Source organism: Rattus norvegicus, chromosome 8, assembly GCF_036323735.1.
Source record: "Rattus norvegicus strain BN/NHsdMcwi chromosome 8, GRCr8, whole genome shotgun sequence".
NCBI classification, from domain to species: Eukaryota; Metazoa; Chordata; class Mammalia; order Rodentia; family Muridae; genus Rattus; species Rattus norvegicus.
Genome location: NC_086026.1, coordinates 51,450,619 through 51,465,863, shown reverse-complemented (window position 1 = coordinate 51,465,863; position 15,245 = coordinate 51,450,619). Strand labels below are relative to the sequence as shown.

At 45.5% G+C, this 15,245-nt stretch overlaps 1 long non-coding RNA gene across 1 annotated transcript in view; it reads left to right on the top strand.

Annotated features, from left to right (window-relative positions):
• Window positions 1–1,297: 1,297 nt before the first annotated feature.
• Window positions 1,298–15,245, top strand: part of LOC120094128 (uncharacterized) — a 30,732-nt gene continuing 16,784 nt past the window's right edge. Inside the window, exon 1 of the long non-coding RNA XR_005488116.1 lies at window positions 1,298–2,267. This is a non-coding gene — a long non-coding RNA (uncharacterized LOC120094128). The remainder of the gene's footprint in view (window positions 2,268–15,245) is intronic.

Genomic DNA, 15,245 nt, shown 5'->3' with positions numbered 1-15,245 from the left:
AGAACCTAAGGTGTGAGCCACCATTATCCAGAGGTGGGAGAAGACACTTTGCTGAGTCTCAAAGAGTGACGAAACTTGCTGGAAATGACCTCTGAGTTGTTTTCAAGGACAAATGAAAGTTTGGGGGAGTGGGGGAGAAGCATATAGAAGGGGTTTTCGAGTAAAGGACCTCAGATAAGGAGAGACATGGATCAACATGTAATAGACACGCAGTGAAATCTTCCCGCCTTTTCTCTCAGTCCTGGTCCTCCCTAGCTTCAAACCCTCACAGCCTTCTGCTTCTATCCCACGTGCTCTTCCAGTCTCTTCCTGTCTGGCTGCTCAGAGTGACCCCATATATGCTTCCCTCACAGGGACCTGCATCTCCCCTACACTTTAACAGGATCCAGCCTGGTTCCTCCTCTGCAGCTCAGAGTCTGAGGAGAGCTTCATTATTGCTCCAGTGTTAGGGGGAGATCAGTAACCTTCCAGGCCCTGTGACCCTTTCACAGGTAAATCTCACAAGCTGTGAATTTGCCGAAAGGTCTGTGCTCTGAACCGACCCTCTGAGCTATCTTCTCATACAGCCCTTCACAATAACACGTCTTAGGGAGCTAATTAGACTACGGTGCAGGGCTGTTTCTTTGACTCCTTTCCATTGAGCACCTAGGAGCAGAATCTCCCCGCAGGAGTCTGTAATCTAGTATAGGGTGGAAGTTCCCCATGAACTAGGACTGAAGGTTTCAAGCCTCACTTTGCCACTTTGCTCCTGGCTAAGATGTATGTGTGAGCACCGGAGGGTGGGAGGGTGGGGGGTGGGGGTGGGGAGCTTCAGTGTTCTCATTACAAAGTGAGATTGTAAGGTCCACTGTTAAGGATTAGAGAGCGTAGGTAGGTGTGCTATGGGGACAAAGCCAGCACTAAGTGACATAGGACCACCCTGATGGTGCAGAAAAGGGACGATGTATGTGAGGGGTTAGAGCAGACGGTGTTCAGACAGAGCTAGTGCTGGAAAAGGTTGCTGAGCACAAAACAGGCAGAAGCTGTATACAGAGAGAGTTTTGTAGGCAAAGGCAGTTAAACACATAAACAAATTCTCAGGGATGAGCTTGCAGATGGCATATTTGGGAGACCAAGGACTCATCTGTCTCCCGCTACACACACACACACACACACACACACACACACACACACACCAAACCGCCATCCAATTTGTGAATTGGGGGTGGAGGGTGGGAACCTTCTTTTTAAAAAAACAATAGAGCACTTAAAAATATTTACACTTTTTTTTTTTTTACATTGACTAGCTTGCCTTTGCTGTAAAGGTGAAAATGACGGGAAATAAAATCTTCCAGGAGATCTGGTCCATATGCTACTGCTCACCGTGGCTGGAGTCTCAGATCCAACCATTGTGCTGGCTGCCTGCTGCCCAGACTGAGTGGGGTGAACTCAGGACAGAGCCTTGTTTTTGGCATGAATGCCTCTGCCTTCCCTTGCTGACACATTCCCTCCACCACTCAAGAATGCTCAGCGGCCTCTGCCAGGTTGAGAATGCCTGGCTATGACAGCACCATTTGCAAAGTAAAGAGTCTATTTATGAAGATAATGGCAAAGCCCAGACCAGGCCCACTGTGGGAGAATCTTGGCTCGTAATTAGCAAGAACAGTGCATTTTAATGAGGATGCCTGGTAGGCAGTCGGCTCCTGCCCGGACTGCCAACGAATCTGGGGCAGAGGGAGTGTTGGCAGCGAGGCCAAGGAGCAGGTGAGGGGAACAACATAGAAGAAAATTCGCTCATCTTTCGGGAGCTTGAACGCTTTAGGATTGTTTCATTTCCCCATTACCCTGGCTGTCGTCCCTTGGGTTGTTTCTCTGGAAGCAAACAGCTCAGAGAAGATCTATCAGACCTGGTAACTAGCAATCCCAAGCATTGCTGAAGTGAGAGGCAAAGGCCTAAGGGTCTTGGGGTGGAGGCTCAGAAATGTGGGCATTTTATTTTCCCTGAAAGGCAATTAGGCCATTGCTATGAAGCCTGTGGAGAAGCTGGAAGCTCAAAGCCTTCTGAAGAGAATAGCTATGGCGTTTGAAGCTGTGAACCCTGGTGGGGGTGATGTTATTACCAAGGTTGGCTTAAGCCAGACCTTTGAGCTTTGTTGCTGGAGGTTGACAAACTACTGCTGAGGGGCATGACCTAAGGAAAATGGAACTTCTCGGCCTCTCTGTTATTTCAGAGTTCCGGCTCAGGGCGAGTGGGCTTCCCATCGAACAGGATGAATGTCCATGTGTAGGTGAGTATAGCAATTCCAAGATGGGTGAAGGAGTTGTGATGTGCTGAGTCCTGGGTACCACGAGTGTCTTATAGTCAGTGTTCTATTGCTGTAAAGACATACCATGATGGTGGCAACTCTTACAAAACAAAACATTTAATGAAGGCTGGCTGACAGTTTCAGAGATTCGAATCCATTATTGTCATGATGGGGAGTGTGGAAGCACTCCGGTAGACATGGCGAAAGCATGGAGGCACGCAGGTAGACGTGGTGTTAGGGACAGAACACACCAAGGCAACATGGTTCCACATGGAGAGGTTTAATGAGAGAGGAAGAGTAGAGGAGAAGAAAGGCAACTGGCCATGGGCATGTGGCGGGAAGGGGGAAGGGGGCAAGAACAGAGAACAAAGAGTAAGAGGGGTAAGTAAGAGGAAAAAGAGGGGGCAAGCAGCTCCTTATATAGCGTCAGGCACAGCTGGCTGTTGCTAGGCAGCCGTGGGGCGGAGCTTACCTGGCTGGTGCCAGGTCGCTATGGGGGTGGAGCTTAGACAGAATACCAACACACGGCTCTGCAGAAGCAGCTGAAAATTCTTCATCTGGACCCACAGAAAACAAACAGGAGGAGAGAGACATACTGGGCCTTGCTTGAGCTTTTGAAACCTCAAAATCCACCCCAAGTGACATATTTCCCCCAAGGCCACACCTTTTAATCCTTCTCAAGTAGTGCTGCTCCTGCTTCAAATACAGGAGCCCATGGGAGCCATTCTTTTTCAAACCACCACAAGAATGCTCAGGTCAGATGGATGAAGGTTATTCTGTCATATCTGAGATATGAGGGACAATCATAGAAGCCTCGGAAGACAGAGAAAACCAAAGGGATACTTAGAATTACAGGCATCAGGTAGGGTGGTGAACTCAATCCAGATAGACCGAGGTTGGGTTTCAGTTCAATGTTGGCAACTTGAAGAAGCAGAGGTGATCTTTAGAAGTCTTCATGAAATCACTATCAAAATAAATAAATAAAATATGGCAGATGTTGGAGAAATGGCTCAGGAGTTAAAAGCCCTGGCTGCACCTTCAGAGGACCTGGGTTCAAGTCTCAGCACTCACATGGTGACTCACAACCTATAGCTCTGGGGAGTTAGCTCACACTGTCTTCCGGCCTCTGTGGGCCTGAGGCGTGAACATGGTACACAGACACATACACAGGCAAAACATCTAAACACATTTAATAATTAATAGCAATTAATTATTACAACAATTAAATTAAATAGTAATATTTAGTAATTAATAGTAGTGGTAGTAATAATTTTAAAACATACACAATGCTAGTTATCTCTTCATGTTTATTATGTTCAATAAACATGCGTTTCAATAGTAACAGAATAACAAAAACAATAACAAGAAACACAAATCAGAATAAATGTATTTGTTACCTGCTGCTGTGACAAATCACCACAAAGTCGATGCCTTAAATCAACACAATTTACTGCTTTGTAGTTTGAGAAGCTGGAAATAAACAAGGGTAAGCTGGGCTGAGTGTCTTCTGAAAGCTAGAGGAGACCCTCTGCATTCTTGCTTTGCCTAGAGGCCACTCCTCCCCATCCCCCGACCCCCCACCCCCCATCTTTTAAAACAGTAGCAGAGCATCTTCAGCCATTCTCTGGCCTCTGCTCTCACTCAAGCCAACTTTCCTTTATCCTTTTCCGAAGGACTCTCATACTTGCACTGCCCAACCTCCACCCCCCAACCCCCAACAGATAGAGTAGGATAAATCCATTCTCTTGAAATACCTTCAGGGACAAGATGATGAACATCTTTGTGGAGTCCTACTGTGTCCACTATCCAGAATAAAAACAGAACTTCCCAGCCTCACTTGCAGCTAGACTAACATACGTGACTCAACTCTGGCAGTGGGTATGAGCTCTGAAAACAGTCGGAATAAAAATAAGACCACCGTGTCTATTTTCAAAGGAAGAATGGAAGAAGGAAGAAATAGTCACGAAAATTAGACAGAGCTACAAACTGACACCCACAACCCCCACAGTCTGCATCGACACCTGCCCGTCAGCTATTTGCACTGTGGAGGCAAGGATCACGTTTGTTGAAAGCACCCTAGTTGTCTTAGTTTGGGTTTTAAATTGCTGTGAAGAGACACCATGACCATGGTAACTTTTATAAAGGACAACGGTTAATTGGGGCTGGCTTACAGGCTCAGAGGTTCAGTCCATTATCATTGTGGCAGAAAGCATGACAGTGTCCAGGCAGACAAGCCTCTCTAGAAGGAGCTGAGTGCACTCCATTTTGATTCAAGGGCAGCCAGAAGGAAACTCTCTTCCACAGGCAGCCGGGAGGAGGCTCTCTTTCCACACTGGGTGGAGCTTGAGCATAGAGACCTCAAAGACAGCACCGCAGTGACACACCCGAACCAGCAAAACCTACTCCAATAATGCCACACCTCCTAACAGTGCCGCTTCCCATGGGCCAACCACACTCAAACTTCCACAGTCGTCTACCGCACTCTCTTCTTCCACAGCGTGCACAGAGCTTGCTAACTCAAGTGGATTCTCCCTGTTCGACTGTTTCCAAGAGCACCCTTGCCCTGGAGCCTCTCTATGATGACATACATACTTTCCTTCTCTGTCCTGTTCTTAAGGGAAGTGTTTGCTGTTGGGGAGATGTGGAGCCATGATCCTTTTGAACCTGGCGGCTGAGGCCAGTACTTGGGTGTTGCTCAACAACAGAAGCGTATGCCTTTATAATTCTTGGGGAAATGCCAGCTACCAGTTTAGACTTCTCTTAGATTTCTGTTCAAGGAAAGAACCAACTTCCATCTACCTCACTAAAGCTATGCAGGCAGAGTTTTTATCTCACCAAAGAGCTCATTCTGTACTCAGGAAATACAATTGACAGAAACTCAGACTGAACTCTCTCTCTCTCTCTCTCTCTCTCTCTCTCGCTCTCTCTCTCTCTCTCCCTCCTCTTTCTCTGTCATGCATTGGTGTTTTTTGCTTCCATATGTGTCTGCGTGAGAGTGTCAGATCCCCAGAGTATGTAGGCTGACCAATGGGAGCTGGGAATGGAACCCAGATCCTTTGGAAGAGCAGCCAGCCACTCCAGCCCATGACAGAAACTCTTAGACAAGAAGTGTCCATCAAAGACTCTTATATCTGGGCATTTAAAATAGAGAAATAAGGGGTAAAGCCAAGAAAAATTGGGTGACTTTATAAGTGCTAAATGACCATCGAGTAGCATTAATCTTTATAGCACACTTTTAACACGATAGTCCATGGTCTGGATTGGTCAGATCACAACTGAAATATTTCATTTTCTTCTAGGACTTGGATTGGAAAGGGATATAGACATTAAAAAAGAAAAATAAAATGTCAGGGCTTTCTGCGGAAGCATGAAGGGACTTGAAACTACCTCAGACCTAGGATGGCAAAGGTACCCAGGGTATCAGAGGGCCTGCAGATACAGAGAGCTCACCAGGTGTAAAGTCCAATGCTACACCACTGAGATCTAAAGGAGAGAAAATCCTTGCCCTCAAAGGAAATAAGTGGCAGGAAGCATTTATATACATGTAAATTTACGTTAATTTATGTAAATGTATACAAGGTAACTCCCAGACATAGCTTCCAGAGTGGCCCATTAAGAATCCATTTGTGTGTGGGGGGAGGGAGGGGGTGCTGGAAATGTGGCTCAATAGGCAAAGGGCTTGCTGTGCAAGCTTGAGGATCTGAGCTTATCCTCAGCACCTAGGCAAAGAGCCAGGCATGGCAGCATGGATAGGCAACCCCAGTGCTGGGACCAGGGTGGGGTGGGGGCTGGCGTGGTGGTGTGTATGAATTAGCAAGTCAGATTAGACGAATTGGTGAATTCTAGATTTAGAGGGGGACCTTGTCTTGGAAAATAAGTCAGAGAATGATATAGCAAGACACTAGATGTTGACCTCTAACCACTTCATATGCATGTGCACACACACATGCACTGGTGCATACACTAAATAAATGCGCTCGTGTATACATACACACACACACACACACACAGAGAGAGAGAGAGAGAGAGAGAGAGAGAGAGAGAGAGAGAGAGAGAGAGAGAGAGAGGCAGTGACAAAAAGAGACAGAGAAGAAACAGGGACAGACAGAGAGGATGGGGGAAGATCTGTGTGTCCATTTGTAGAGGTTTTTCTTTGGTTTGAGGCTCTGGTTATATGACCCAAATTGCCCTTGAACTTGTGCTCCTTCTCCCTCCTCCTTCTGAGCTCCTGGCTTGTGGATGTTTCCTAGTTTTGCTTCCATGTTTCTGTTTCCATGTTTTCTTATCCTTTTGACCATCTACCCAGCCTTCCATTAATATAACAGATCCGATGTAATCAGCTCACAGAGCTGCAAGGTGCCTTAGCTTATGGTCTCAGAACTGTTGTCGATCCTTGATCTGTATTGTCCCCACTGCTTTGAGCTTATGGAGTCCACAGGCCATGGTGGTGGGAATGGGTGGCAGAAAAAAGCCACATCATGGCCAGGAAGTCAGCAGGTAGGAGACTGGACATTGTTCCCTTCAAGGGCATTTCTCAAATGACATAAAATCTCCCTAGTAGGCTCCATCCCCCTATAAACTCCATTGCTTCCTAATAGTACCATCCTAAGGAGGGATCCACAGGCCTTTGGGAACCTCTCAGTCCGGGATATGGTGACTCATGAGAAAGGACTTAGTTAGGGTTTTACTGCTGTGAACAGACTATGACCAAGACAACTCTTGTAAGAAAAACATTTAATGGGGCTGGCTTACAGGTTCAGAGGTTCAGTCCATCAAGTTATCATCAAGGTGGGAACATGGCAGCATCCAGGCAGGCATGGTACAGGAGGAGCTGAGAGTTCTAGATCTTCATTTGCAGGCCACTAGGAGAAGACTGACTTCCAGTCAGCTATGATAAGGGTTTTAAAGCTCACACCCACAGTGACACACAAAATCCAACAAGACCTCACCTACTCCAACAAGGTTACAATTCCTGATAGAACCGTTCCCTGGGTCAAGCATATTCAAGCTACCACAGGCTAGAAACATTATTTGCCTCTGGTAAGAAGTCAGCTTGTATTTTAGAGAAATATGTCCTACCTACTTCCACAAGAAGGCAAGCAAATCTGATGGTGTTAGTTCAAATGTCCCAACCAACCACTGAACGCCTACCTCTTCGATACCAAACTCAAAGGGGCATCAGATCCATTTTAGGGTTAGATGCTCCTGCTCCCCCACTCCCACCCCAAAATGAATTAGAAGAAAAGGGGACTTTAAGAATGAGGCCCAAACAGAGCATAGGTAGGAAGGAGAGACCTGCACAGGGATAGGAGAGGGCCTGGACCCATGGGCAATCTTCCAGGAGCTGTACCAATGGGTAGGAGTGTCCTGTCTGAAAGATAGCTATGTGTGGCGGCACATGCCTGTGATCCCAGAATTTGAGAGACTGAGCTCTGGGAGATGTTCGTTGGTGTTGATGGAATTTTGGGAAAGGACAGCAAAATGAGACTTCTTGTCAGTGGCTACTCAGAGACCCTCTAGGGATCAGGACTGGGTCTTTACGTTGCTCAGAGTCTAGAGCTCCCAATAGACAGTGTTAGGTGCTTCTCCACGAAAGCCGATTCTCCAGCGATCTGGGCATTTGCCTACAAGTCCTACGCCATGGTCAAGGTGCTCCATAAACACAACTTCGTAGTTCTTGTTGACATGTAAATCCAGCTCTCACCTTACAGGGAAGAAACGATGATAAACTCTGGAGCCAAATCTGAGTGACACTGGCTTACATGTTCCAATGTCAGAAAACTGGCAGGGGTGTGGGAGGCTGGGAAGCTGAAGAGATTTTTGAAGACTCACTAATTCAATCTTAGTAAAGGCACCAGATTGGCAGCTACTGGCTGGTACCTGTGGTCCTGTGTTCCACCTCTCTGATGGGGTACAGGAACTCCACCTGCTGGGGTGTGGGAAAGCCACTTGGACAGGCGAAATGGAAGACGCTAGACTGCGTTTACCCTACGCCTGCTCTCTGGCTATGAACTTGCAGGAATCGTCAATTCACTGTTCAGGTGGTGGGAGAAACACAGGGACTGAGTCCAAAGCTGGGGTTCCCAAGCTCACGGGTATCCAGTCACCGCTGGAAACTGCATGGAATCCAGAAAGAGGGGGAGCCCTCGGGCTGAGGATGACCTGGGGCTGGGGGAACTTGGAACTGCAGCTTAACTCATCAGCAATTGTCCTCAACTTAACAGCGATCTTCGGGGAGCGCAGATCACCCAGGAGGAGGGAGGGGCCTTCTGCAGTAGACTTAGAACTCGAGGCATTGTGGATGAAGGCTTCGTCCGTTCTCCCCACGGCTGTTCTTGACGAGAGAGACAATCTTTAGTTTCAAACTGTTTACTGATTGTTCATAGTGGAAAATGGGTTCGCACCACCTCCTCTGGGTAGGCTAGAGATTACCTTTTGCAAGAAGAAATGTCCAGGAAGGGAAGCTTATTGGCTAAACCCTCAGAGCCTCTAGGTACCTCATTAGCGTGGATCCGGGAGTGTAGTCACGTGACAGGCACCCGGTCAGAAGCAGGTAAGGCTCCTATGGTACTCTCAGAGGTTCCAGGGCTTCCAACCTGCTCAACCTTACCAAGTTTCCTGGCACGGTCCATTTTGCCCTGCAGGTACCCAGGCACACACAGACACACATGGGCCACAACAAAGGCACAGAGTAAACACACACAGGCCACTGACAGAGGGAAAGCCACAGACTCTTCAAAGGCCTGGGTCTTTGACCTCATAGCCATGTTTACGTAGACTCACACAAAAACAGCTTTCAGCCAAAAACTAGTTATGTAACAGATTGCGTCCCTGTTTGCCTTGGTATGGCCCAGGACTTCTGGTGGCAGCCATCTTGTGCTAGCTCATATGGGACCCCCATATCAGCACATGTTGTCTAAACATGAACTGTCCCTCATGGTCCTCTGTTCCCAGCACCATGGCCTGGTAGCACGCACTCAGGTTAGCTGAACACCATGTTCCAAGTAGTAAGAGTTTCATGAAGTTTGTATAGTAACAGAATAAAAGTCATGAATCAAGGCGCCTTTAAAATATGTTGGTGGAACTCTCAGGCTCACCTCTAATAGCAACACGGGGAAATCTCTGCTCCCGGCCTCAGATGCTGGCTGGTGGTATTCTCAGTTTTGGGGTTGGTAGAAACCGATGGTCTGCTAGCGCATTACAAAAAGATTTTACCTAACGGTCACAGGGTGTTAGTTCAAAAACAAAACTGGCAAAAAAAAAAAAAAATGTCTATTAAAGGAGCTCAAGCCAGCCCATGTCAATTTGGCTTCAGACGTGCAGCATTCCAAATCTGAATAATCATGAAAGTTCTAATCAGTCAGTCAGTCAATCAATCAGTCAATCAATCAATCAGCCTTTCTGAATCTTTAATGCAGGTGTGGCTTTTCTCTAGGAACCTGTGCTCACACTTCCTGTGTGAATGTTTGCTATAACTCAGACATACAGCATCTGTGGGCTAAGATAGGAAGCAGGGGTTTGAACGTGTCTGGTTGCAAAGCACGTCTTCTCTTGTCCCCAAAGCTTCCTTAGTAACAAGGTAATACAGAACAGAAAGAGCGCTTCTTTTATTCTCTACATTAGCCTATATATTCCTGCCCACATAAGCATTTGACCCTGGCCACTGCCCCTTTTCTGTGACACCTGGGAGAAGTTTTCAGTCAGCTCCCATTCTTCTCCGTCATAAACAGGGATCTCGGCAGATCGCTAGCAGGTTAGAATTCACGCACCTAATACTTTATGCCAAGCCCAACCTCTCCCACACACACAAACACAAGCTTTGCTTTGAACAAAGGAGAGTATTCTGTGGACAATCACTCATTGTTCTAAAAAGCTGCCGCCTCCTCCTCTGGGGCTGGAGGGTGTGTAATCATGGCCACTGCTCCTCAGTCTTTCCTGGACCCAGGGGGCGGGTGTCTGCTTACTGCCCAGGAGCTGTGGGCCAGGTCCTACAGGAGCCTCTGTTACCTCTTTTTTAAGATGAGGAGCAGCGAGGCTTGTTCAGTTCACACTCACAACAGGGGCACATTAGTATTTGCTGACTGAGGAATACGCAAATTAGGCAGCCATAGCTTGTGGCACAAAGGCCAGGATGCCGGCTCGGTCACCTGAGTCCAGATCCAAAGCTCCTCAAAAGGATGAGGTCATGGCGTCTCTGGACTGCTGATGTCATTCTAGCCTTTCTCATGACCTCAGTTTACCTGGGTGCCAAATAGGGTGGGTTGGGTGAACTCTAATAAGATAGACAGACAGACAGTCTGAAATATATATATATATATAAATAATATATACATATATTTAATATATATATATTCCCCTCATTGAAAAAAAATTCCTCTCTGAACTGAAACAATTTAGGGAATTAAATTTTAACTTCTCACTGAAATTCCAGGCTGTTTTTTTTAAATGCAAATTGGCAGAAATGATTTTTTTAAAAAAAAAATCCAGAACAAAAATTAAATCATTTTGTAAAATTAGAGCCTGATTCTGAGTGACACATTAGTGATGGAACAAGGGTACTGAATAAATTGCATTAGCTCTGTCATTTCATAACAATAGGACACCAGAGGGTGACGTGCAATTTATCTTTCTGACACAGTGATAACTGCATACCAAAGGCAGTATTATATTGTGAGGGAAGAAAGCTATCTTCTCCTTTCTTGTTTTAAAATATTGGGCAATGACATCTGAGAAAGAATTAGTAGCTTCTGAAGCTGGGACTTATGGAGATGCCCAAATAACTGAGTTCTTAAAGTTAATGTTTAGTTCTACAAAGCAATTAAGTGTGCTTAATATAAACATATGATATGGAAAAGACACACACAATAGCTGTTGCCTTTGACTGCTGTCTGTAGAGCCCTTCCCACAGGCTGAAGAAATGTCTTCACAGTCAAGAGCAAGTGCTGCTCTTCTGGGGGACCTGGGTTTGATTCCCAGCACCCACATGGCAGCCCACAACTGTCTATAAGGCCATCCCAGAAGAATTTGCTTTTGGTTCTTTTCTTCTAGCACTGATTTTTATATTTACAAGTGATTTGCTTATGTTATATACATTGTTATTGTTGTTGTTGTTATATACATTGTTATTATTATATACATTCATCAGCATTAGATACTATCCATCGTTCCACATTGGAAAAATGAGAATTTTATGATGTTTTATCTCCTTTTACTCATTAACATTCATCTCCATCTTTATCCATCTGTAGTTGATGTTTTCATAGGTAGTGTTCATTGCATAGCATATTGCTACTGAGTGAAGGGTTATATCTTACCAAAGAATAAAATAAGTAGTGTTGTCCAAGTGTCCATAACGTAGCGATGAGTAGTGTGACCTGAAGAAACTTAAGAATGGAACTCCACTGCTGTTTCTTTTGTTGATCAGGTTCTTTGTTCTCCAAAGTGTTTTCTTTTGCTATTCTTACTTACAAATAAGAATTCTTATTTATAAATAATAAAAATAATACTTTTATTATTCATTTACTTTTCCCTTGAAACAGGATCTCGTCCTGTAGCTTAAGTTCTGTCCCAGAACTCATGGTGTAGCCCACGCTGTTGTTGAACTCTGTATCCTCCCGTCTTAAACTTCTTGAGTGTTGGGATTGCAGGTGCACACCACCATGTCTGGGGATTTAATTTGCCTATTTTAAAATCTATTTGGGCAGGTAGGGGACATAGATCAGGTCATATGCCTGTTGTCACCCTAGAACTAATGCACGTTGTAAGATTAAAGAGGATAAAGGTAAACACACCCGTTTTCAACATGATGAAACAGATTTTGTGGCTGTCCAGTGGAGGCCTAACTCAAAAGAGAACTATACTTTCCCAGTCTCCAACTCCACAGGGTCAAGTAATGGATAGCCATTAGTAACTGTTCAGATGACATCATAGCAGGAAAGTCATGGTGGGAGTTAGCGGTATCACATCCACAGTCAAGAGCACACTTGGTGTTCCGCTACCCTGCTCCACTCTTACACAATGGAGACTTGGTGTTCCGCTATCCTGCTCCACTCTTACACAATGGAGGACCTGATGGTGCTGCCCACATTTAAGCTGAGTCACGACAATCAACTAAGATAATCAAGACAACCTCCACAGACATGCCCACAGGCAACCTGATCTAGGCAATCTCTTGCTGAGATCCTCTTCCCAGGTGGTTCTAGTTTTGTCAAATTGGCAGTTAAAAAATCACCACCATGGGGACACTATAAAATGGATCTGTGTTAGTTATTCTTCTCTGCACTGTGATAAAATACTCAAAGTAACATAGAGAAGGCTGGTTTTACTTTGGCTAGTGGTCTGAAGGCGATAAGTCATAGAGATTAGGAGAGGGGTAGGGAACTTTGTGATGCTGGAAGAATGGAATGTCTTACTCACAGTTCAGCAGACCAGGAAGCTGAGGGGAAACTTAGGCCAGAATTGGTCACAAGGCCTTCCTGGTAACCTACTACCCTCAGTGAAAATCCACTTTCTAAAGGTTTCACAACCTTCCTCAAACAGCGGTACCACTTGAAGACCAACTATTCAAGTACAAGAGCTTTGAAGAACACTTCCCATTCAAGTCAAGGTGATCTACCCCTGACTGACAGATTCACAGTTATCTTGTATGCAGAATGCATTTAATCCAAATTCAAAGTCCCTATAGTCTTACAGTCCCAACGCAAGTTAAAAATTCAAAGTTCAAAATCTCTTCTAAAGTCGAAGGCAAGCTCTTAATATGAATCCCCCTTGGCTTTTGTAGATCCTTCAATATATACTGTTATAAACATTCCAAGAGGAAGAACCGTGTCTACACAATCCATAAATCTAGCCAGGCAAACATCAAGTCGTAAAACTCCATGTCCAGCATTGAGGGGTCATGGCAGTATCATCTGGACTCCTGTAGGCTTGGATATCAGATTCCTCCAGATCTGCTGCCTGCAGCACTTTGAGCCCCACTCTTAGACTGGCTCCACTCCAGGCCTCCAGCTTCACTCCAAAGACAGCCCACACTCCCGGCATCTACAACATTCTGAGGTTTCCATTGCAACTCAGGCTTCATCTTTACGGCTTTACAATACAGTCTCAGGGCCTCCTTGAGAAAAATCTAACCCTGCTACACCTTGCCTGACCACTGTACCTTCCTGCAGTGCTGGTGGAAGCCCTGTGACCCTGTCCCTCTGAAGTTTTGTATGAATTCATAATGGACATGCACATCATGGACTTGGTCATCAGCAACACATGGGCATCCACTAAGTTCTGCTGCCATCCTGTGATGTAGCTACCCTTTTACCACAGCTATGTAGCAGGAAATAATAAAAAAGCAATACCATCTCACACTAGCGCCAGCACCGGCAGGCCACACGGCACCAGCGGGATGTTCTCATCTCGACAGACTCTCTGACCTGGAGCTCCAGAAACCTTTCTACCTGACTAGCTAGGTTCCCTTGGCGGGTTGCTGCCATGCTAGCCCCAGCAAAATCAAAACTCTAGAGTCTTGTAATTTATCAATAAGATTTATATCAATAAATTCTCACCCCGCAAAATGTCCACGCAATAAACCCAGAACCAAATGCTATTGATATAACTGCCCACCTAGATAAGGCAAATTGTCCTGTATTATCCGTTCCTTATAAGATATTTATGGCTACCTGTGGCTATTTTAAAGCCTCACGGATCTGAATTGTCCTTCTTTTCCTCCATTTTGGTTCTTCTCTCTTCTTCTTCTATATCTCCTACGTCTCAAAACTCTGTGCCCACCTTTCTTTTTCACTGCTCAATCACAGGCCTTGCCTTATTTATGCCTGCCCTCAACTGCATATGGACATCAGCCCACACAGCTACAGTAGCCTCTGTGTATCTGGTGAACCTGGGGAACACTTCTTTTGTGGGGGTTCTTTTTTAGTAGGGATCCTCTACAGGGGTATCCTCTAGTCAGACACTCTCCTCTTGAAGGAATCTGCGTTTTTATACTCTAGAGCCTTTGATCTGGGGTTGTTGTTCTAAAGATGCCTTTCCTTTTCTAGTGTGGAGTAGGAGGTTTTTCCTCACTTTCATTAATCTTTTTAAAAACAATAATCACTACTGTGGTGTCTGTCCCAGGCATTAGTTTGCTCATGCTCCTTCCCTTGCTAAACTCCATATTATTTTAAAAACATCTTACATAAAGCAGGCTAAGAACAGAGCATGAACCGTGCCACAGCCTGAATACTATCCTGTCTTGGAACACTTCCTTCACCCAGCATAGCTTTCCCTTTCTTTTGAATTCAGTCTCATTCAGATTTTTCAAGACACAGCAGATGGTAGCTGGAGGCTCTGGCAAAACGTTCCATGAATGGCTTCTCATCCGATGCTCTCCCATAAAACATTCTGAGCCTGGCCATCATCATCTACATTTCTGTCTGCATGCTGGTCCTCACTGCAGCCAGAATAGCCCATGAAGCCCTGCTTACAGCACTACAAACATTTTAGCCCACAGCTTTAAACTCTTGCACATCCCCCAAATCAGTTCCAAAGGCTGGCGACCTGACCCACCTAGCTCAATTTCTCAGAGCCACGGCGGTGAGCCGATGTTTTGGTACAGACTTTCTACATCAGTTACTTTTCTGATCACTGATAAAATACATGAAAGGACTAATTTGAGGAGACAGCTGTTTTTTTGGGTTCACAGTCTGAGGGAGCACTGGCATGAGAATTGTGGCAGGAAGGACATGGCAGAGGGCATTCTCCATGGTGATGAAAACGTGCGGTGAGGGAGAAAGATTTATTTGGTCCCATAGATTAAGGGGACACAGTCCACTGTGACAGAAAGTCATGGCGGCATGTGGCTTTGTGTTGATGGAAGCATGTAGCTGCTGCATGCTTGCATATCAGCAGACGAAATTACCAAGCACTTAAGCTGGAACTGGGGTCCATGCTATCCTATATGCCCATTAACAGAAC